Here is a 22,598-nt window from a genome sequence, read left to right on the forward strand (position 1 = left end):
AATAAACTACAATTATTGAGCCTCTCATTTCTTTTCAGCTTACAAAAGAATATTTCAATTCTCTGTCACTTTAAAATGCCTGTTACCTTTCCTGTGCACTTTAACTCCAGGTAACATGCTTCCCTTCACCAAGTTGGTGACAATGTACGGTGATTCAACTTCTACTTTTAATCCCTCTAACCTAAAACATTTCCTTGGATCACCAATGATCTCTTATATCCAGGGGCCACTTGTCCTTTTTTATTCAGGTGTCATTTCTAGGGAACATTCTGATTTGTATATAACCTTGTCCTCAATAAATCTTCAGACTTGTGTCTTTGAAGCGTTAAAAAAAAAAGGTGTAACTAAATTGTTTCTTAAAGCTGTTGTACTGATCTACACTCCTTTCAGAAGTGAATGAGTCTGTTGTTCCACGTCCTTATCCATACTTGGAAGGGCATTCATTTTATAAATTAATTTGGCGACAACTGGCATCTTTATAATGAGTCTTCCAGTTCATGAACACTGCCTTTTTTCCCATTTATTAAGACTTTTTTCTTTTCAGTAATTGTAATTCCTCCAAAAATTTCTTGTACATATTTTGGTTAGGCATACCACTAGGTATCTTGAAGCTTTTATTACTATTGAAAATGGGACCCTTTATTAATTTTTCTAATTGGTTATTACCGGTGAATAAGATTTCTATATATTGATTTTGTGTCTAGGGAAACTGGTAAGCTCTTCCTATATATTTTCTACTTAAAAAAACTCAAGAAAATCATATGTAAGGACATATCTTTCCAACAGTCACAACATTTTTCTTATCTTGTTGCATTGGCTAGAATCTCCTGTACAATGCTGAATATGAATGGTGAGAAAAGGCATCTTTATCTTTTTCATGTCTTTACTGAAAAGAAGCCTAGAGTCTTATTGTTAAGGATAGTTTTTGCTGGACTATTTTGATAGATGCTCTTTATCAAGTTAAGGAAATTCCCTTCTAAGTTTCCTGAGAAGTCTATTCAATCATGAACAAGCACTAAATTCTGACAACTAACTTTTCTGTTTCTTACAGATTGTAGGTATTATTGATCTGTTAACATGATTTATTACATTAACATATTTTCTGATGTTGGATCATTCTTAATTTCATGCATAAACTCTACTTAGAATGTAAATATTTGAAATAGATTTGCAACTATTCCATAAGCATCTGTGTTTATAAATTGGACTGTTTTATAATTTTCCTTTCTTGTATTCTTCTTGTCTGGTTTGGGTATTTAGGTTATATTATCATTGTAAAAGTAGACAGCTTTTCCCAATTTTCTATTCTCTTAAACAGTTTATTAATATTAGGATTATCTACTTCTTAGAAGTTGAATAAAGTGCAGATGTAAACCACCTAAGCCTGATATTTTGGAGAGATGAGGTCTTGGTTATCAGCTTAAGTTCTTTAATGATTTTTGCTTTTTGGTATTTTCTATATTTTTTCAAGTAGTTTTGGCAAATTATATTTACCTAGAAAACTATGTCTTTTCCCAATCCAAATTTTATCATAAAATTCTTCAGAGTATAATCTTATGATTTTTATTATCTATTACACATCTGTAGTTATAGTTCCCTTTCTTTCAAAATATTATTTGTAGCTCTTTTTTGAAAAAAAAGAAACTTAACTAGGGATTTATCTATTTTATAACTCTTTTTGATCCTCTAAATTGCTTTCTATTTCATTTTGTTTGTCCTCTTAGTTTCCTTACTTTTACTTTTCTAAAGGCTTATTTTCTTCCTTGTCTATCTTCTTGAGATGGACATGCATAGACAGTAATAGTCGTCTACACAATATGTATTCTCCCTTTGTTCTTTATTAGCATAACCCCTATTTAGTTTGGGAAATCAATATGCCAAGCTAAAAGACAAACAAATTATGTTTTTCAGACTCCCCTGCAGCTAGGAAATGCCATATGACACACTTGTTACCAATGACATATAAGTGGAACTTACTGGGTAGGGCTTCCAGAAAAACTCTTTCATTACAGATAGCAGACTCAGCTGGTACATGCCTCTTTCATAACCTGTCCTTTTCTTCCTCATCATGTTTGGAATGTGCATACAAAACTGGAAGTAGAGCAGCCACCTTACAACCATGAGGCAGCTAGCATGAGTATGAAAACTAAGTTTAGATGAGTCAAAAGTTAGAAGAGCCTGGGCTATCATGGCATCATGGAACCTCCACATCTGATTTGAACTGTCTACCTCCAAATGAAATCAAGTCCCCCATAAAACTGTGTTCCTCTGAGACAGGAGGGAAGAGGGCAGGGCACAACCATTAAAAGAATGATACAACCATTAAGAACAGAATATGACATAAACTGGTTAGAAACTATTAGGCCCTAGATGGTGGAAGATTTGACTTCCAGTGGACCTTGATCCTCATTACACACTCACTGTAATAATTAGCATGCTAAATGACACACCCACAGGCACCATGACACTTCCAAGGCCAACCATAAAAGGCCAAAAAGTGGGCAGTGGCCCAATTCCTGGAAATCCCCGCCCCTTCCCCAACATAATTGGAATACTTCCAAGTTATTAGCCTATGAAATTACCCAGCCCACAAAAACTAACGATCCCACATTTTGGGGCTGCTCTTGCCTTTTGAGATAAGACTGTATTCTGTCTATGGTATGTGTATCTCTCTAAATAAATCCATTTCTTACCTAGCACTTTGTCTCTCACTGAATTCTTTCTGCTATGAGACATAAAGAACCTAAGCTTCATTAAATCCTGAGACCAGGTGTGCAATTTCAATGAAAAGACAGTGGGTTCAAGTCCAAGTCTGAATTTTGGCTGGGTTTGAGTCCCATCTGAGGTGTGATTGGGTTCAAGTCCCAATCTGAGGTGTGCGGTTTCACCTCTGCAAAGTTTATGATTAACCTCTCCAACCAAAACTTTATTTCCTTTTTTATCCTGCACCAGTTTCCCTCAGGATTGAGGAATATCAAAGAAAAGGGGAGACTGAAACTGAGCAGGACCCTGCAGCACCCTCCCAGGTACAAAAGCCTTTCTGTGTCCCCTGTTTCCTGTTTGTAGAAAAAGGCTTTAGTGTCCTAGGCCTTCCCTGATTTCCAAAGAGCAGAGCCAGTTATGATTTAGGGAAGTGAGGGAAGGCAGAAAAAAAGGAAAGGCAGTCAAGAAACAATAGTTCAGCAATCAGAGTCCTAGTTCCTCTTCAAGGGATATAAGTAACCATCTGATGCATATCTCTGAGTTGTTCTGCAGGAACTAAGACTCCCACCCAGGTGGAGGATGGTGACTACATGCTGACCACAAGCACAGAGACCCCAGACTGGCTGGAACCAGAAGGTTGGTGATTAAGATTCCTGAAACACAACACTGTTTCCTCACCACCAACCAATCAGAAGAAGATCACGCCCTCCACAACCTTCAGCCCAAATGTTGCCTTTAAAAACCTTATAGTCCAGCCAGCCAGGAAGATGGATCTGAGAAAAACCTATGTCTCATATCTTTTTGGTTGGCACCCTCTTATCAATAAACTGCTCCAAACTCTGATGTTTCAGTTTGTTTGGCCTCACTGTGCATCAGTACAGGAACTTGAGTTTGACAAAACAAACTTCTTGCTACATGACAAGATTAAACCTCTAGGTCATTTAACCCATGATCATTTACACACAGCCAAATGCCATTTTAAATAATACAATATTCATCTTTCATTTTATTTATTTTATTTTATTTTTATTTTTTTTGCGGTACGTGGGCCTCTCACTGTTGTGGCCTCTCCCATTGCGGAGCACAGGCTCTGGACACGCAGGCTCAGCGGCCACGGCTCATGGGCCTAGCCTCTCCGCGGCATATGGGAACTTCCCGGACCGGGGCACGAACCCGTGTCCCCTGCATCGGCAGGCGGACTCTCAACCACTGTGCCACCAGGGAAGCCCATTTTTTAAATTTTTAATAAATGTATTTAAGGTCATAAATTTTCCTGAAAGAAAAGCTTTCTTGACTAAACTGAGAGATCAACTGTGCTGGTCCAGACCAGAAAGACCACCTAGCCAACCCAAAAAGTAGTGATATAAATGAAAATGGCCATGGTTTAAGTCCCTAAATTTGGGGGTGGTCTGTTATACAGTAAAAGCTAACTAATACAGAAATTGGTTTCAAGAGTCGGGTGCTGCCATAGCAAAATCCTAAAACATGTGGTGTTGGCTTTGGAATAGGGCAGTGACCAGAAAATCAGTAAGGAAACAGACTGCAAAGGTTGCAAAAATGAAAAAACAAACCCAAAATCCCACCTGCTGTAGCAGGTCTGGAAGATGACGACTCATACTATGTAGAGACAGAACAGTTGGTAAAAGTGAAGTTGACACTACCTTGAGAGGAAAAAAAATGAACCTAATGAACTTTCGGTTACAGCTAAGTAGATCTCCAGAGAGAATTTGGAAAGTGCCACTTGGGTACTCTTAACTGCATATGATAAAATATGGCAAGACAGAAGAATGGGCAAAAGAAGGAAATGTTCAGTTTGCAACCAGAATTTAGATGGAATACAGAGGGCCCAGGGCCTGCTGTGTTGGAAAATAAAACTCTCATCTCCAGTCTCCCCATGTCTGAATAGTCTTCAAGCACAAGATTCTTAAAGTAAAAGGAGACCTTAGGACAAAGAGAAAAGCAAGGGTATGGTCACTTGTTAAGACCTCTGAAAGATTTAAGAAAGTGCCTTAGTATACTTTCTCAACTAGACGAAAAGGCATGACAGAAGCCTAATCCCAAATCACAGCAAATAAATCTAGAGAAAAAATAATTGTGGGTATAGCTTTTGTTGAATAAAGGAGACTATAATCTGTTACACCGAAAGCCCAAAATGTTAAAAAAAACAAAAACAAAACAAAACTATACCAGCAAAAGCACCATCAGCTTGGACTAGAGGGAACTAAGATTGATTAAACTGCAAAGAAGTCTCTAGGCTCTCAACTACCTATGGGCAGGAAGCCAGATGAGAAAGCTGCTGAACTGTTAACATGGCCATTTCTTATGGAAAGGAAAAATTTCTCAAGATGAGGAACCAAGGGACTAGAGAATGGAGTCTAGGGCCTTGGAGAACAATGGAATGGGAAGGGACTCCCATAAAGCAGAACTGAGCCCTAATCAGGGCCTAGGGGGAATTTTAGACCAGTGATTTTATGTATCCTCTGATCTTCCCCCTTTTGAAGGGATGCGTCTGTTCAGTTAACCTGTCTCTGTCTCACCACTGTATGTCAGGTGTGCAGGGAGAAGGTGACTTGTCATTTTAATTCACAGATCTCTGAATCAAGAGGTGCCTTACCCAAGGAGCCACATCTAAGGATCCTCATTCATCCTGATGTGATAAGATCATGAGATCGCACCCTTCCAGCCTGATGCTATATGTAGGATGAGACATGTAAAGCGGGAGAAATGTGAATAATTTGTGGCAAAGGAGCAAACTGTGGTAGATTCTCAAACCAGCCACACACGTATATACAATGGAATATCACTCAGCCATAAAAAGAAACAAAATTGAGTTATTTGTAGGGAGGTGGATGGATCTAGAGTCTGTCATAGAGAGTGAAGTAAGTCAGAAAGAGAAAAACAAATACCGTATGCTAACACATATATATGGAATCTTAAAAAAAAAAATGGTTCTGAAGAACCTAGGGGCAGGACAGGAATAAAGCAGCAGACGTAGAGAATGGACATGAGGACACGGGGAGTGGGAAGGGTAAGCTGGGACGAAGTAAGAGAGTGGCATGGACATATATACACTACCAAATGTAAAACAGATAGCTTGTGGGAAGCAGCCACATAGTATAGGGGGATCAGCTCAGTGCTTTGTGACCACCTAGAGGGGTGGGATAGGGAGGGTGGGAGGGAGGGAGATGCAAGAGAGAGGAGACATGGGGATATATGTATACGTATAGCTGATTCACTTTGTTATAAAGCAGAAACTAACACACCATTGTAAAGCAATTATATTCCAATAAAGATGTTAAAAAAATTTTTTTAATTAAACAAAATAAAAGCAGCCACAAATTCTTTTCCTCCTACCAAGGGGTGGAGTCTGTTTCTCCACCCCTTGAATCTGGGCTTGGCCTCGTGACTTGTTTTTGCTAACAGGACATTAGTAAATGTAATACAAACAGAAGATTAAAAAGTGCTTGCAAAAGGAGGCTTGCTCTCTGGCTGCATTTGGAAGCCTGGACTATCATGTGAACAGCCTCAGTAGACAATTTGGAAGATGAGAGGCAATTTGGAAGAGAACTAAGGCATCCCAGCATGCAGGCCGTCAGCTTCCAGACACTGAAGCTATCCTAGATCATCTAGTCAGCCACCAGCCCATCACAGACGTGTGTGATGGTCAAGATGGTCAAGATCAGCTGAGCTGGCCCAGATTTTTAAAACTACACAGCTACCCCAAAGACTCTAGAGTGTTTCTTTTAAGCCGTTAAGTTTTGTAGTGGTTTGTTATGCAGCAAACCTCAACTGTTACAATTATAATTTTTTTTTACATAGTCCATAATTATCATCTTCCTAACTCTGAATATGGCTTTAACATCCCTCCCCCTCCAGAACAGCCTGCCCCATATTGCTATTGTCGCCTAATTTTCATTTTAATCATATTTTAAAATCACACACACACACACACACACACTCAGGAATTTTTTATAGGTTAACAGCTAAATGAATATAAATATATTTAATCAATTTCTGTGTTCACTGTTGTTTCTTATATGGTGCATCCTTTCTCATTGTTTGATTTTTTTCCTTCTAAAGTATATCTTCTAATAGTTCTTTTAATGAGAGTCTTGAGTTTATACCTTTGGTCTTTATTTTTCTCTCACTGCTGTAGGATAGTTTGTCTAGGCATAGTATTCTAGGTCCAACACTTAGAAGTTGTAAGTCTGTTTTCTTCTCCTGCTGCTAAAACATCTATTAGTCATTTATTTATACATGATTTTTTTTTTTTTTTGGGTACATGGGTCTCTCACTGTTGTGGCCTCTCCTGTTGCGGAGCACAGGCTCCGGACGTGCAGGCTCAGCAGCCATGGCTCACGGGCCCAGCCGCTCCGCGGCATGTGGGATCTTCTCGGATCGGGGCACAAACTTGTGTCCCCTGCATCGGCAGGCGGACTCTCAACCACTGCGCCACCAGGGAAGCCCCATGACATATTTTTAACTCTGATTTTTAATTGGTTGCTATGGACTGAATATTTGTGTCCCCCCTAAATTCATATGATGAAGCCTCAACTCCCAATGTGACTGTATTTGGAGACCGGACCTTTATGGAGGTAATTAGGGTTAAATGAAGTCATAACAGTGGGGCCCTGATCAGATAGGATCAGTGTCCTTAGAAGAATAGACAGGAGAGAGCTCGCATTCTCTCTCTCCCTGCTACGTCAGGACACAGTGAGAAGGCGGCCATCTACAAGCCAGGAAGACAGTTCTCACCAGAAACTAAATCAGTTTTGATCTTGGACTTCCCAGCCTCCAAAACTGTGAGAAATAAATGTCTGTTGTTTAAACCACCCAGTCTATGGCACGTTGTTATGGCAGCCCAAGCAGCTTCATATACTGGTCTCCCTCCTGCCCTTGATAGTATGCAGTTTCACTGCACTATGTGTAATTGTGGGTTAACCTTTATTTAACCTCCGTAGTATTCGGAGATACTTTTGATCCAAGAATTCATAGTCAGTCAACTCTGGAAAATTATTAGCCACGTATTTAAATATTGCTTCTCTTTCATTCCCTCTGTTCTCTCTTTAACTTTTATTATAGAATGTTGAAGCCAGTCAATTTATCTTTCATATCTCTAAACTTACAGGGTAAGTTTCTCTGTACTGCTTTCCAATCTGTTAACTTACTTCAGTGGTATCTAGGAATCAGTGTACCCTATCTATTGTATCTTTATTTCAATAACTACAGTTCTCATTTCACATTTTAATTTTTTATATATATCTGATCTTATTTATGCTTTTTTTCATAATTTCTTGTTTTTTCATGAAAGTTATGCCTTTTTTCTTAGGGCAGGGCATATCCTCTACCTACTTATTATAAAGTTATTTTCAGACTAGTCTATAAAATTAATTTCATTTGGGATAATTTCTTATTCTTACAGTTGATTCTGTTACCTGATTTATTTGCAATTTTGGAGTTGCAAGTTCCTTTTGAGTCTGTTCTTCTCACTTTTGTTACTTTGTTCCCCTCTCTCTGACCCCACTTCTCCTTGACCCTCCGAGCCCCCAGTGCAGAAGCAGGTTGGGTGTTACAGTCCCACAAGAACATGGCAGCCGCAGTCACAGAACCAGCAGGCAGCTGGGCTCAGTTCCTGGTAGCAAGGCTATGTACTTGTTCTTGCCTTCCTTAGCCCACAACTCCTGTCCCAGTCTCCTCCTTCCCTCTCACACACCCAGCCTTCCTTCCTGACTTGGTGAGCTCTTCTTCAGCCCTGGCTTCAAGCCTTACTCTGGTTTCTCAATGCCTGCAGAGCACTCTTATTTTTCTGGTCCCTTTATTTCATAGGAGCCAAACTCTTCATAGCCACTGCCTCCAACCAACCTACAGCACAAGAAACTTCAGTCTCTGATCACCTTTTTGCAATTCTCTTCTTTTATGATCCACAGAGATGGTTACTTCACATCTGAGGCTGGTGATGTTCATTTTTTGTTTCTCTTTCCTTTTGTCCCTCAGAGACATGAGTTTGGGGAATCAGTTTTCAAAATGTAAACAAAATGTACATTAGGAATCTGGTCCTCCTTCCCAAAGTTGCACGTGCCCCCAAAATGAAACTTTAAAAAAGGACAAGGGGATCATACGTGAATGCCAATCCTTTCTCTCTTGAGCCAGAGAAGCATCTCCACCTCACTAAAGCCTCTCTGTCCAAAAGGCAAGCACGGTGAGGACGGCAAAGAGAACCACTGCTCTTGGCTACCATATACCCTGGAGATCTGGGAACTTCTCCTTTTAGATCTAAGCTATTTATTGATCAAACGAACCAGAACAGAGGACTTTGGCAAAAACTTGAAAGACTAATATAATCTTTCCCATTCATTCAAAAACTTCAGTTAGAAAGAATGGGATGGAAAGAGGACACAGGAAATATTGTGATGTGGCATATTCAAAACTACAAGTCCATTCTTTTCGGAACAGAATTTGCTACACTGGGGCATGGGCACCTGAGTCTTCAGTGTCTGTGACGTTGTCCTTACAGTTACTGGACAAATAAAGGAATATAACTTAGTCTGGAATCAATAAGCGGAGAAGGCACAACACAAGTAGCTTTCCTTCCCCCTGACCTGGAAAGAGACGTCTTCCTTGCCTATAAGCATATAGGGAGAAATTTCACTTTCAGTTGGAACAACTCAATTTGGCATTCCCCTACAACATACCACCACAACTCTCATCTGTTTATCCACTGGGAACTTCCCTGAATTGGTCTCATCAAGGTACCAGGTGGGATGAGATGGGGCACATCAATTTCAGCACTAACTTCCAGGGGTTTACTTTTGTACGTGTGCTTATCTGGGGGTTTGCTTTTTGCCAAGTCTGCTGTAACACGGCCAGTTTTCCATTTAGCTACACGACTCATTCAAATATTTATTGAGCATTTACTGATAATAACAGCTCCTATTTAATGGGGACCTCTGTTTGCATGACAGTGAACTTTACAAACTCATTTAATCTTCACGACCGCTAGTCATTCAAAGTAGGCACTGTTATCTTCATTTTTCAATAGAGAAAGCAGGCTTAGAGAAGTTTAGTAGTTTCTCAAAGTCACACAGGCTGGAGCTTGAATTTGGATATGACTCCAAAACCAAAAATGTTTTTGTTATTGCAATCTGAGGACACCCGTTCTTTCCTATAGAGAAACTCTGTGTTCCAGGCTATGGCCCTAAGTTTTCTACACTGAGGCAAGGCCAGCCCAAAACAGCCTACTCCGGAGCTGTCCCCTGGCCTGTATATATTCATTTTCCCCTCCCACCTCCATTCTGCCATTTGTGCTTCTGCGGCCTATGACCTAACAACTCTCAGCTACAGGCAGAATCAGACAGAGGCAACAAGAACTTCTGGGTCGCTATTGGTATTGGATTCTGGGCCCTTCTCATTCAGGGCCCCGAGGTTTGGTAGTTTTCCTGCTGCCTAAGCTCTGGGGATTTGTCTCCTTGTCAAGCTTATTTTTATCACTTGCAGTGGTGCCCAGATCCCGTGGTATTGGCCTTGGCCCTGAGGATGGTATATAATAGGCAGAAAAATGCAGTGGGACTTGGAAGAACTGATAGGTCTCCAGAAAGGGAGAGGCCTCGAAGTACTAAGGAAAGGAAAACTGGAGCTGGTTTCCCAGAAATGTGGATGGGCTCTAACCTTCCACTCACTCCTTTGGCCTCTTTAGTAATTCCCTGGACAGCCTGGGAGAGTCATGGGCCTCAGCTCACCAAACTCACCAAAATGCTTCTCCCCACTCCATCCTGACACCTAATGTGCTAAGTGCTTTGTGGGCATTACTTCATTTCATCCTTATGACATCCTATGAGGTATAGGTGCTATTATCTCCATATCATAGATGAGAAAACCAAGGGCAAGAGAAGTTTTATAACTTACACAAAATCGCACAGCTAGTAAATGACAGAGCTAGGATTTGAAACCAAGCAGTCTGATGCAGAGGCTGTATGCTAAACTACTACAGAAATAGCCTCATAGAAAAAACCGAAAAGATGGATGTAAAATATGTGTCTATAATTAGTTACAGGGATTTGGGGGGATTGGGCAATGCTTGGTCAACACCATATTTTGACTGGTGAAGGGCTAGGCTCTGTGACCTTCCCACACACTGTCTTCTAAAGGATGCCCGTTCAATTGGAGTGGACAGAAGGGTTCTTGGCCCACAGCACATTTGACTCACAGCACTACTCAATAAATGTTAGCTAGAGTAGAAGCCCTTTTAAATAACCTCCTAACCTACCAGAATACCCTTTTAGGCAACATTCTCCATTCCCTCTGTACCAGATACTGCCTGATGCCACCATGCTGAATGCTCAGGGCTACTAGGTATTCTCTAGTATACCTGAACCTTCTGCTCCTTCCAGGTAAGCTGTTTGCAAGAGTCAGCTGGCTTGTCCCCAAAACCACTTTTTCCAATTGTATTTACTACTTAGATTATATAAGTGAATTCACATATAATTCAGCCTGATTCAATCATACCAAATGCCAGCCATTTCCAAAAATCTAACCCATGTTCAAAAGATGAAGTGTCATAATACAAGATCTCCTGTCATAACACAAGATGTTAAAAAGACTGTCCAAATATCACTATCATATAAAGAGGTTCTATAACTCAAGAAGAAAAAGACAAATAATTTAATAGAAAAGTGAGCCAAGGACAAGAACAATTTACAAGTAGCCAGAAAACATGGCAACATGCCCAATCTTACCAGAGGTAAGTAAAAATTAAATTAACAGTGAGATAGCATTTACTATCCATTAGACTAACAAAAATTTAAATGACTGATGTCATCTGGTTTTGGTAAGGTATGGGCAATCAAACTGTTACCAGTAATTTCTTGTAGGTAGTAGAAACAATAAATTCATACACATAAATACATTTTTAAGGGGATTTTCAGTGTTTTCAGATGCAGCTAAATAAAAAGCAAAACTCACCCTCAGAAGGAAGAAGGAACTGTTCTAAACCTTAAACACTATTCCAAAACTGAAATTCGAAAAACATTTACAGCAATGTGGCATCACCAAATGAAGAGGTGATAATACACACCCTCCTAAGAGGACTACTGTGATTTAGACGAGGACTTCCTAGTGTGGTGACACCCATCTCCCAACTCTGCTGGCCTATCTTGGCGGGTGTGGCAGCGCCCATCCCCAGCAGGCCCAGCACAAGACGCCATGCTGTCCGGCAACACCCCTCTCTCTCTTCCCCACTCTCTCACGTACAAGGCTCGGGTTGCACTGGGGTGGACAGTTTGCCTCTCACATTCTTTGATCAGAACATTGCTGGGTCTCCAACCTCTCATGCTTGAAACAGACTTGCTGGTATTTGAGCCCTTAGGACACCCAGCGCCTGCAATAAAATAAAGACTCAGCTTCTCTTGGAGACCCACTGAGCCAAGGACATAGTGTTCTATCTATACAATGAAATGCAGATTTCCCAATAAAAGGCAAAATTCTTGACTTCGGGAGGTTGAATCGGATGGAAAAGAACTCCAGCTGGTTAAAGTTACGGCACTGAAAAAAGCCCTGTCTGAGAATAATTCTTGTGTCTGAGGCCAAGATGCTGTCATCTTGCCACAGCCTGTTAAAATATTCACCCACGGCGTGCTCCAATCCTCAAAGCTGTGCCCTGAGACAGTCTAAATTGGTCAATAAACACAGTGGTTCAGTCTTGCTGCCTTCTCTTCTGAAATTAAGAATATTTTAGCTGAATTAGTGCCAGGGCAAAATGTACAGGAGGCTGTATTTAGTTAAAAACTAGTTGGACACAATGATTACATGTTAAGATCATGAAAGAAATGTCAAGAATCCTCCTTCCTGCTGTAGAGCTGAAAGAAGAAAGCCATAAAACAGAGTCAGCTGTGTCCTGTGGGCCTAATAAGGTGGGCTCTGGGGTGAGACTGCTGGGTTTCCTCCACAGCACCATCACTTCCAGCTCGGTGACCCTGACTAAGTCTCCTGGCGTCTCTGTCCCCCCATTTCCTCGCCTGAAATATGGGGATGCTAAAAGAGCTCACCACATAGGGTCATCAGAAAGGGCAACGAGTTAATCCATTTAAAGCGCTGCTCTCCAAGGAAGCACTCAAATGTTAGTTATCACCCCTGGAAGGGAGAAGTGGTGGGCTGGAGAGAATGCTGGAGGACTTGAATGTCTATCACTGGTTTGACAACCCCTGTAGAAGGCATTTATTCATGTGCTCTGCCCAAGCTGTCCTCTGGTCATTTCATGTGTTCAGCCATTTACCTCTGACACTTACCTCGTAGCCCTTTGGGTGTGTGTCATCTCCCTAACTAGATGGTGAGCTCCTGGAGGGCAGAAGTGGTGCCTTCACCTAGCACAGAGTCTGGTCCCCAGTAAGCACTCAACAAATATCTGGCTGACCCTGCTAGCTGTTCATATGCAGAGTGAACTGGACTCAAAATTAATCACACAAACTCCATTTAAATGGGCTTTTCTAGAAGTGCAGCTAAACTTTGCAGGATACATTCATCAAAACCAGAGATAGAGATGGGTCTCTGTGATCCACTGGACAACAGCACTAGAAGGTGCCATCGCTGCCACAGGCAGGGCGCTCTCTTACTCGCTGTCTGGGAGCTCTCGTCGCTCTCAGCAGGAGAATCCTCCCTGCCCGCAGCAGAGCTCCAGGCCTGCAGAGACCCCGTGCAGAATCCGGGCAGCAGTCTGCATCTTTCCCCAGGAAGTCTTTAAGGCCCTGTTGGCTAAGCCCCGGCCAGCTGGACCGGCTCCTGTGCCACCTGGAATATTTAGAGACCAGCTCCAGTTCACAATCCTAGCTTCGTACTCTGACCTCCTGGGCCACGTGTTCTCAAACTGCCAAGTTGTGTAATTTAAGTTGGAGAATCCTGTGTCTCTGGAGGTCATTTGTTCATTCAGCAAGCTTCCTAGAGGGTCTTCTATATTCCAGGTACTAACCACGTTCTTAAAATACCAAATCGTAATAAAAATGACTAACATGCCATTTACTGAATATTGAGTATGTGTCAGATACTGTGTTAAGTGCCCTCAGTCCATTGTCTAATTTAATTCAGGGAGGTTGGTACTACTCTCATTTTACAGGTGAGGAAAATGAGACACAGAAATGAAGTAACTTGCTTGCACTCCCATGGTCAGTGAGCTGCAGGGCTGGATTAAGGCCCGAAGCCAAGTCGGTCTGAGAGTAAAAGCGCTCTGATCACGAGGCTTGCTGACTCTCCCTGCCTCACTTAATCTATTTCTCTTCTCTAGCTTTATGACTCTTGCTCACGTCACCCTTACCACCTATATTCAAAAGATCTAAACAAACTGGATCTTGCCTATTTCACGGGCTCTTCTGGACCAGGTGTGATGTGACAGGTTATCAAACCCCTGACACTAAACAAAAAAGGTGAAGTTCAGGTTGGGCCGAATAATATCGCCTTTCGGCACCTCTTGCATCCCTCCTCCCTTGTCCACCTCCCCCTTCCCTACTTGTCTTTCTATCCTTTTTCTATCTGCTTCCCAATACACCCATTCAGGTATCCCACGGGCTCCCCAGCTCAACCCCAAATGAAACTCACCCTGCTTCCTGAGTTCTCTGCCAACGCTTTACACCTAGCTGCCTGGTATTCACGTTGAAACCTCAGAGCCATCAGCGTGAGAAGCAAATAGAGCATACTGAATAAAAATACAGGCTCTGGGTTCAAATTCTGGATCTGACCCTACCAGCTGCAGGACCTAGGAACGAGTTACTTAATCTAGCTCTGTCTCAGTTTTCTGATCTGCAAAATGAGGATAAAAACAGCACCTACCAAAAAAGAAAGTGTTTTGCCACAAATGCGGCAGGAACAACTGGATATTCATTAGGGGAAAAAAAGAATTTTGACTCCCCCATTTCATATGCTACACAAAAATTAATTTGAGATGGATGATAGATCTAAACATAGAAATTAAAGCTATAAAGCTTCTAGAAGGAAATATAAGAGATGATCTTTGTAACATGGGAGTCAGCAAAAGTTTCTTAGGATATGGAGAAAAGAACAGCCTTACAAAGAAAATGATAAATTAGACCTTGTCAAAATTTAAAACTTCTATTCATCGGAAGACACTGTTAAGAAAATGAATAGGCAAGCCACAATTGGGAAAAAGATTTGCAAATCACATATCTGACAAATAAGGAGTATTCAGAATAAATAAAGAATCCCTAAAATTCAATAAGAAAAAGACAAAACCCACAATTTTTAAATGGGCAAAATATTTGAAAAACACTCAGAAAGAAAGATATAGAAACGGTCAGTAAGTGCATGAAAAAGTTCTTAGTATCATTAATCATTAGGGAAATGTAAATTACAACCATTTGGGGATAGCTACATATCCACCAGAATGGCTAAAATTTAAAAGTCTAACAATGCCAAATGTTGATGAGGATGCAGAGTAACCGACCAGACTCTGATACATTGTGGAAGCATAAAAATGGTACAACCACTTTGGCAGTTCCCTATAAAGCTAAACATAGACCTATCCTATGACCCACTCCCAGATGTTTACCCAAGAGAAATGAAAAAATATGTCCACCAAAAAAAAAGACCTGTGCAAGATGTTCATGGCAGCTTTATACAGAAAAGCCAAAAACTGGAAACAGCCCAATGTCCATCAACCGAAGAATGGAGACACAAAACTGTGGTACAGCCATACAATGGAATACTATTCAGAAATAAAGAGGAAGCAACTACTGATACACGCAACAACATGGATGGATCTCAGAAACATTATACCACGTGACAGAAACTTCAAACCAGAGAGTACATACTGTACAATTACATTTATATGAAGTTCTAGCAAAGGCACAGAAATCTATGATTTAAAAATCAGAACAGTGGCTGCCTCTGAAGAGTGGGGACAGGGACTGATTGAGAAGGAACATGAAGGAATTTTCTGGGATGCTGGTAACGTCCAAATCTTGAAAGGGGCTTGGGTTGCACAGTTGCATGCTTTTGTCAAAAGTCAGACAATGGTACAGTTAAGATCTGTGCATTTCACATATGTAAATTTTTCTCAGAAGGAAAGTAATGTAAACAACTATTGAGCTCTAATTAATGGTACGTGTGCTTAAGTATTTAGGGGAAAATGTACTAATGTCTGCAACCTAAATTGAAATGCATCACAAAAACAAGGTGGTCGGATGGATAACAGCAGGATGGATAGATTCGTGGCAAAGCAAACACAGCAACATGTTAATTTTAGAATCTAGGTGGAGAGTATATAGGTATTCACTGTACATTTGTTTCAACTTTGCTGCATATTTGAAGCTTTTCATAACGAAATAACAGAAAATAGTACCTACAATATAAGATTGCTTTACCGTCTTTTACCCTCTTTCCTATCACCACTCACATGGTCTCCAACACCTGCTACCTTGACATCATTCACATTCCTCCCTTCGCTGGCTCTTCTGCAATCTGCAGCCAGGTCCAAGCCATGGACTCATACCTGGATTGCAGACCTACTGTCCTCCCTACTGCTGGTGTTCCCTCACTCCAATCCATCCTGGATGTCAACCTTCTCACTCACAGCTCTTATTATGTGAACGCGGCTGCTCAGCAACTTTTGATGACTCTCCATTAACAATCTCAAAACTCTCAGCCTGCAACAAGGCCTTTGCATTCCGGCCTCGTTCTATCAATACGATTGCCCTATGGAAACACAGAAATCCTTGGCTACCGTCAAACGAGATAACTACTTATCCCCTAACACAACACACACTTCCTATCCCAACACCCTTGCCTCCTCTACAGGAATCTATTCCTGGGTGTCCAGGGGCCCAGCTACAGGTCTCAGCAGTTCAGCATATGAACAGAAGGTGGTCAGAAAACTTTGGCCTTGACAGGTATGAGTTTCAAGGCCTCCTACAGAGACTCAGCAGTGTTACGCCAGCACAGAAAGCACCTACTCCCTTTATTCACTTGTTCGTTCATTCATTTACTCTCTAACTCACTTGCTAAGTACTTACTATGGCCAGATAATCTGCCAGAGGCTGCAAAGGAGGTAAAGTGACAGGACCCCAGCCTGAAGAAACCCAGTTAGTGAGAGTAAGATTGAAGAATAGTCATAATGCATAGTAAGTCCTATCCTGAAGGTGGCAGTACCAGAAATCTCACTCAAGGTTCACTTCAGATTGAGTCTGGTGAAAGTGTAGTGGGATCCCTGTGGCAGTTTCAAAGCATGGCCTCCAAATCTTGGACACTCCTCCCACTGAGGTAGGGGAGAATCTGTGTTCCCTCCCCCTTGAATCTGAGCAGGCTTGTGACTGTCTTGACCAATAGAGTACAGGAAAAGTGATACTGTGTGACTTCTGAGGTCAGGTAATAGAAGACCAGGCAGCTTCCACCTGGCTCTCATGGAATGCTAATTCTCCAAAGGCTCCTGGGGACACTCCCTCTTGGAACCCAGCCACCATGTTGTGAAGAAGCCCAGGCCACATGCAGAGGCCCCATGTAGGTACTCTGGCTACACGGGCCCCAGCTGACCCCAGCCTTCAAGTCATCTCAGCCTAGGCACCAGACTGTAAGTAAAGAAGCCTCCAGTGAGTCTAGCTCTTAAGCATTTGAGTCATCTGAGCCATCCAGGTCTTCAGAAAACATCCCCACCCTGTCCTGTTCAAATTCCTGACCTGCAGAACTCCTGAGCGTAATAAAGAATAATAGTTATTGGTAGTACTATGCTGAACATAATGATGTTGTTTTATGCTCCTATGTCTGGGGGTGTTTTGTTACCAGCAATGGATAACTGGAACAATCCCTTCAAAAACAAGCGCTACTCATGGCAGGGCCCTGGGCAGCCTAAGCCGGGGCCCTGAATCCAACAAAGAGTGACACCCCCAAAGATTATAACTGGAACACCCCTTTAAAATGTTTACCCCATTTGTCAAGTTTATAATACCTTCAATTATTCAACATTCAACAAATAACGTATTAATTGCCTAGATGTGACAGTTACTGTTTAGTATTAGATAAAAATCCCTGCCCTCCGGGAGCTTACTACCTAGTGGAGAAACAGACAATAAGTGAGACAAGTAAGGAAAATATAAACCATGCTGGATAGGGGTTAAATATAAGGAGAGAAAATAAAGCCAGGAGATGGGCTATGAAATATCAGGTGTGGGATCAATATTTTAGAGAGGGTGGCCAGGAAAGGCCTCATGGAGAAGGTGACTTAACAAAGCCCTGTTGGAAAGTCCTGGGATGGGAGTACCAGCCCCCCACGGCTGTCTCCTTCTAAGCACCCTTCCCATGTCACTTGCTAATACCCCATCAGCTGGACAGACCTCACAAAAATCCACAGGGGCAAGGAGCTTCTCCAGCACAACAACTCTCAAATAAGAACTATGTGACGCCAAAGCAGGAAGGGCCCTCAGAAGCCATCCATTCTCACCCCCTCACCTTTCAGGGGAGAAACTGAAGCCGTGGTGTTCCAGCTGGCCTAAGACTTAACCTGAGACGTGCATGTCTGCCCAGCCCTGTGCTCTTGCTCCTACTCTCCACTGATGACTGGAAAACCATTCTCCCTTGGGAACTAAGCTCTTCCTCCCTTGGTTGCATCACCCCAGCCAGATGCACCTGATCCTCCCCATCTGTGACTGACATAGTCTGAGACCAGTCCCCAGAGTGGGTGGGTAAGGGAGTCCAAGATCAGAACCAGCACTGGCCCAAGACAACAGCCAGCATTCCCACCAATAGTGCTACCAATGCCTATAACACCTCCATCAACAGTCCCTCCACAATGCAGTCAGTGACACAGAAAATGGACATCTTCCACTTTCTCTTCTTAGCTGCTCTGTTGTGGGTTGAACTGGGTCCTCCAAAAACTCACGTTGAGAGACTGGTTCAAGATGGCAGAGTAGAAGGACGTGCGCTCATTCCCTCTTGCGAGAGCACCAGAATCACAACTAACTGCTGAACAGTCATTGACAGGAAGACACTGGAACTCACCAAAAAAGATACCCCACATCCAAACACAAAGGAGAAGCCATAATAACACGGTAGGAGGGGTGCAATCACAGTAAAATCAAATCCCGTAACTGCTGGGTGGGTGACCCACAAACTGGAGAACACTTACACCACAGAAGTCCACCCACTGGAGTGAAGGTTCTGAGCCCCACGTCAGGCTTCCCAACCTGGGGGTCCGGTAATGGGAGGAGGAATTCCTAGAGAATCAGACTTTGAAGGCTAGTGGGATTTGATTGCAGGACTTTGACAAGACTGGGGGAAAGAGAGACTCCACTTGTGGAGGGCACACACAAAGTAGTGAATGCATCAGGACCCGGGGGGAGGAGCAGTGACCCAATAGGAGATGGAACCAGACTTACCTTCTAGTGTTGGAGGGTATCCTGCAGAGGCAGGGGGTGGCTCTGGCTCACCGTGGGGACAAGGACACTGGCAGCAGAAGTTCTGGGAAGTACTCCTTGGCGTGAGCCCTCCCAGAGTCTGCCATTAGCCCCACCAAAGAGCCTGGTAGGCCCCAGTACTGGGTCACCTCAGGCCAAACAAACAACATGAAAGGAACCCAGTGCCACCCAACAGCAGACAAGCAGATTACACTTTTACTGAGCTGTGCCCACCACAACAACACCCAATGCTACCCACCACCAGTCCCTCCCATCAGGAAGCTTGCACAAGCCTCTTAGATAGCCTCATCCACCAGACGGCAGACAGCAGAAGCAAGAAGAAATGTAATTCTGCAGCCTGTGCAAGGAAAACCACATTCACAGAAACATAAACAAAATGAAAAGACAGAAGAATTTGTCCCACATGAAGGAACAAGATAAATCCCAGAAAAACAACCAAATGAAGTGGAGATAGGCAACCTTCCAGATAAAGAATTCAGAATAATGATAGTGAAGATGATCCAGGACCTCGGAAAAAGAATGGAGGCAAAGATCGAGAAGATGCAAGAAATGTTTAACAAAGACCTAGAAGAATTAAAGAACAAGCACCAAGAAGAATTAAAGAACAAACAGAGATGAACAATACAATAACTGAACTGAAAAATACACTAGAAGGAATCAATAGCAGAATAACTGAGGCAGAAGAATGGATAAGTGACCTGGAAAACAGAATGGTGGAATTTACTGCAACAAAACAGAATAAAGAAAAAAGAATGAAAAGAAATAAAGACAGCCTAAGAGATCTCTGGGACAAGATTAAACGCAACATTCGCATTATGGGGGTCTCAGAAGCAGAAGAGAGAGAGAAAGGACCCAAGAAAATATTTGAAGAGATTATAGTCAAAAACTTCCCTAACATGGGACAAGAAATAGCCACCCAAGTCCAGGAAGCTCAGAGAGTCACAGGCAGGATAAACCCAAGGAGGAACATGCTGAGACATATAGTAATCAAACTCACAAAAATTAAGGACAAAGAAAAATTATTGAAAGCAGCAGGGGAAAAACAACAAACAACATACAAGGGAACTCCCATAAGGTTAACAGCTGACTTCTCAGCAGAAACTCTACAAGCCAGAAGAGATTGGCACGATATATTTAAAGTGATGAAAGGGAAGACCCTACAACCAAGATTACTCTACCCAGCAAAGATCTCATTCAGATTCGATGGAGAAATCAAAAGCTTTATAGACAAGCAACAGCTAAGAGAATTTAGCACCACCAAACCAGCTCTACAATAAATGCTAAAGGAAATTCTCTAAGTGGGAAACATAAAAGAAGAAAAGGACCTACAAAAACAAACCCATAACAATTGAGAAAATGGTAAAAGGAGCATACATATTGATAATTACCATAAAAGTGAATGGATTAAGTGCTCCAACCAAAAGACACAGGTTCGCTGAAAGGATACAAAAACAAGACCATATATATGCTGCCTACAAGACACCCACTTCAGACCTAGGGACACATACAGACTGAAAGTGAGGGGATGGAAAAAGATATTCCATGCCAATGGAAATCAAAAGAAAGCTGGAGTAGCAATACTCATATCAGATAAAATAGACTTTAAAATAAAGAATGTTACAAGAGACAAGGAAGGACACTACATAATGATCAAGGGATAAATCCCAGAAGAAGATATAACAATTATAAATATATATGCACCCAACACAGGAGCACCTCAATACATAAGGCAACTGCTAACAGCTATAGAAGAGGAAATCGACAGTAACACAATATTAGTGGGGGACTTTAACACCTCACACCAATGGACAGATCATCCAAACAGAAAATTAATAAGGAAGCACAAGCTTTAAAGGACACAGTAGACCAGATAGATTTAATTGATATTTATAGGACATTCCATCCAGAAACAGCAGATTACACTTTCTTCTCAAGTGTACACGGAACATTCTCCAGGAGAGATCACATCCTGGGTCACAAGTCAAGCCTCAGTAGATTTAAGAAAACTGAAATCATATCAAGCATCTTTTCTGACCACAATGCTATGAAATTAGAAATCAATTACAGGGAAAAAAATGTAAAAAACACAAACACATGGAGGCTAAACAGTATGTTACTAAATAACCAAGAGATCACTGAAGAAATCAAAGAGAAAATCAAAAAATACTTAGAGACAAATTACAACGAAAACACAATGATCCAAAACCTATGGGATGCAGCAAAAGCAGTTCTAAGAGGAAATTTTATAGCAATACAAGCCTACCTCAAGAAACAAGAAGCATCTCAAATAAACAATCTAACCTTACACCTAAAGGAACTAGAGAAAGAAGAACAAGCAAAACCCGAAGCTAGTAGAAGGAAAGAAATCATAAAGATCAGAGCAGAAATAAATGAAATAGAAACAAAGAAACAATAGCAAATATCAATAAAACTAAAAGCTGGTTCTTTGAGAAGATGAACAAAATTGATAATCCTTTATCCAGAATCAACAAGAAAAAAAGGGAGAGGACTGAAATTAATAAAATTAAAAATGAAAAAGGAGAAGTTACAATGGACACTGCAGAAATACAAAGCATCATAAGAGAGTACTACAAGCAACTCTATGCCAATAAAATGGACAACCTGGAAGAAATGGACAAATTATTAGAACAGTATAACCTTCCAAAACTGAACCAGGAAGAAATAGAAAATATGAACAGACTAATCACAAGTAATGAAATTGAAACTGTGACTAAAAATCTTCAAACAAACAAAAGTCCAGGACCAGATGGCTTCACAGGCGAATTCTATCAAACGTTTAGACAAGAGCTAACATCCACCCTTCTCAAACTCTTCCAAAAAACTGCAGAGGAAGGAACACTCCCAAACTCATTCTATGAGGTCACCATCACCCTGATAGCAAAAGCAGACAAAGATACTACAAAAAAAGAAAATTACAGACCAATATCACTGATAAATATAGATGCAAAAATCCTCCACAAAATACTAGCAAACAGAATCCAACAGCACATTAAAAGGATCATACACCATGATCAAGTGGGATTTATCCCAGGGATGCAAGGATTCTTCAATATACGCAAATCAATCAATGTGATAAACCATATTAACAAATTGAAGAATAAAAACCATATGATCATCTCAATAGATGCAGAAAAAGCTTTTGACAAAATTCAGCACCAATTTATGATAAAAACTTTCCAGAGTGTGGGCATAGAGGGCACTTACCTCAACATAATAAAGGTCACACATGACAAACCCACAGCAAACATCATTCTCAATGTTGAAAAACTGAAACCATTTCCTCTAAGATCAGGAACAAGACAAGGATGTCCACTCTCATCACTATTATTCAACATAGCTTTGGAAGTCCTAGCCATGGTAATTAGAGAAGAAAAAGAAATAAAAGGAATTCGAATTGTAAAAGAAGAAGTCAAACTGTCACTGTTTGCAGATGACATGATACTATACATAGAGAATCCTAAAGATGCCACC

At 41.4% G+C, this 22,598-nt stretch overlaps 1 protein-coding gene across 4 annotated transcripts in view; it reads right to left on the reverse strand.

Annotated features, from left to right (window-relative positions):
- MYLK (myosin light chain kinase) overlaps positions 1–22,598 on the reverse strand; it is a 265,262-nt gene that overhangs the window by 221,686 nt on the left and 20,978 nt on the right. The window lies entirely within an intron of this gene.

The sequence above is a fragment of the Neophocaena asiaeorientalis genome, unplaced genomic scaffold (assembly GCF_003031525.2).
Source record: "Neophocaena asiaeorientalis asiaeorientalis breed wild unplaced genomic scaffold, Neophocaena_asiaeorientalis_V1.1 scaffold22, whole genome shotgun sequence".
Classification (NCBI taxonomy): domain Eukaryota; kingdom Metazoa; phylum Chordata; class Mammalia; order Artiodactyla; family Phocoenidae; genus Neophocaena; species Neophocaena asiaeorientalis.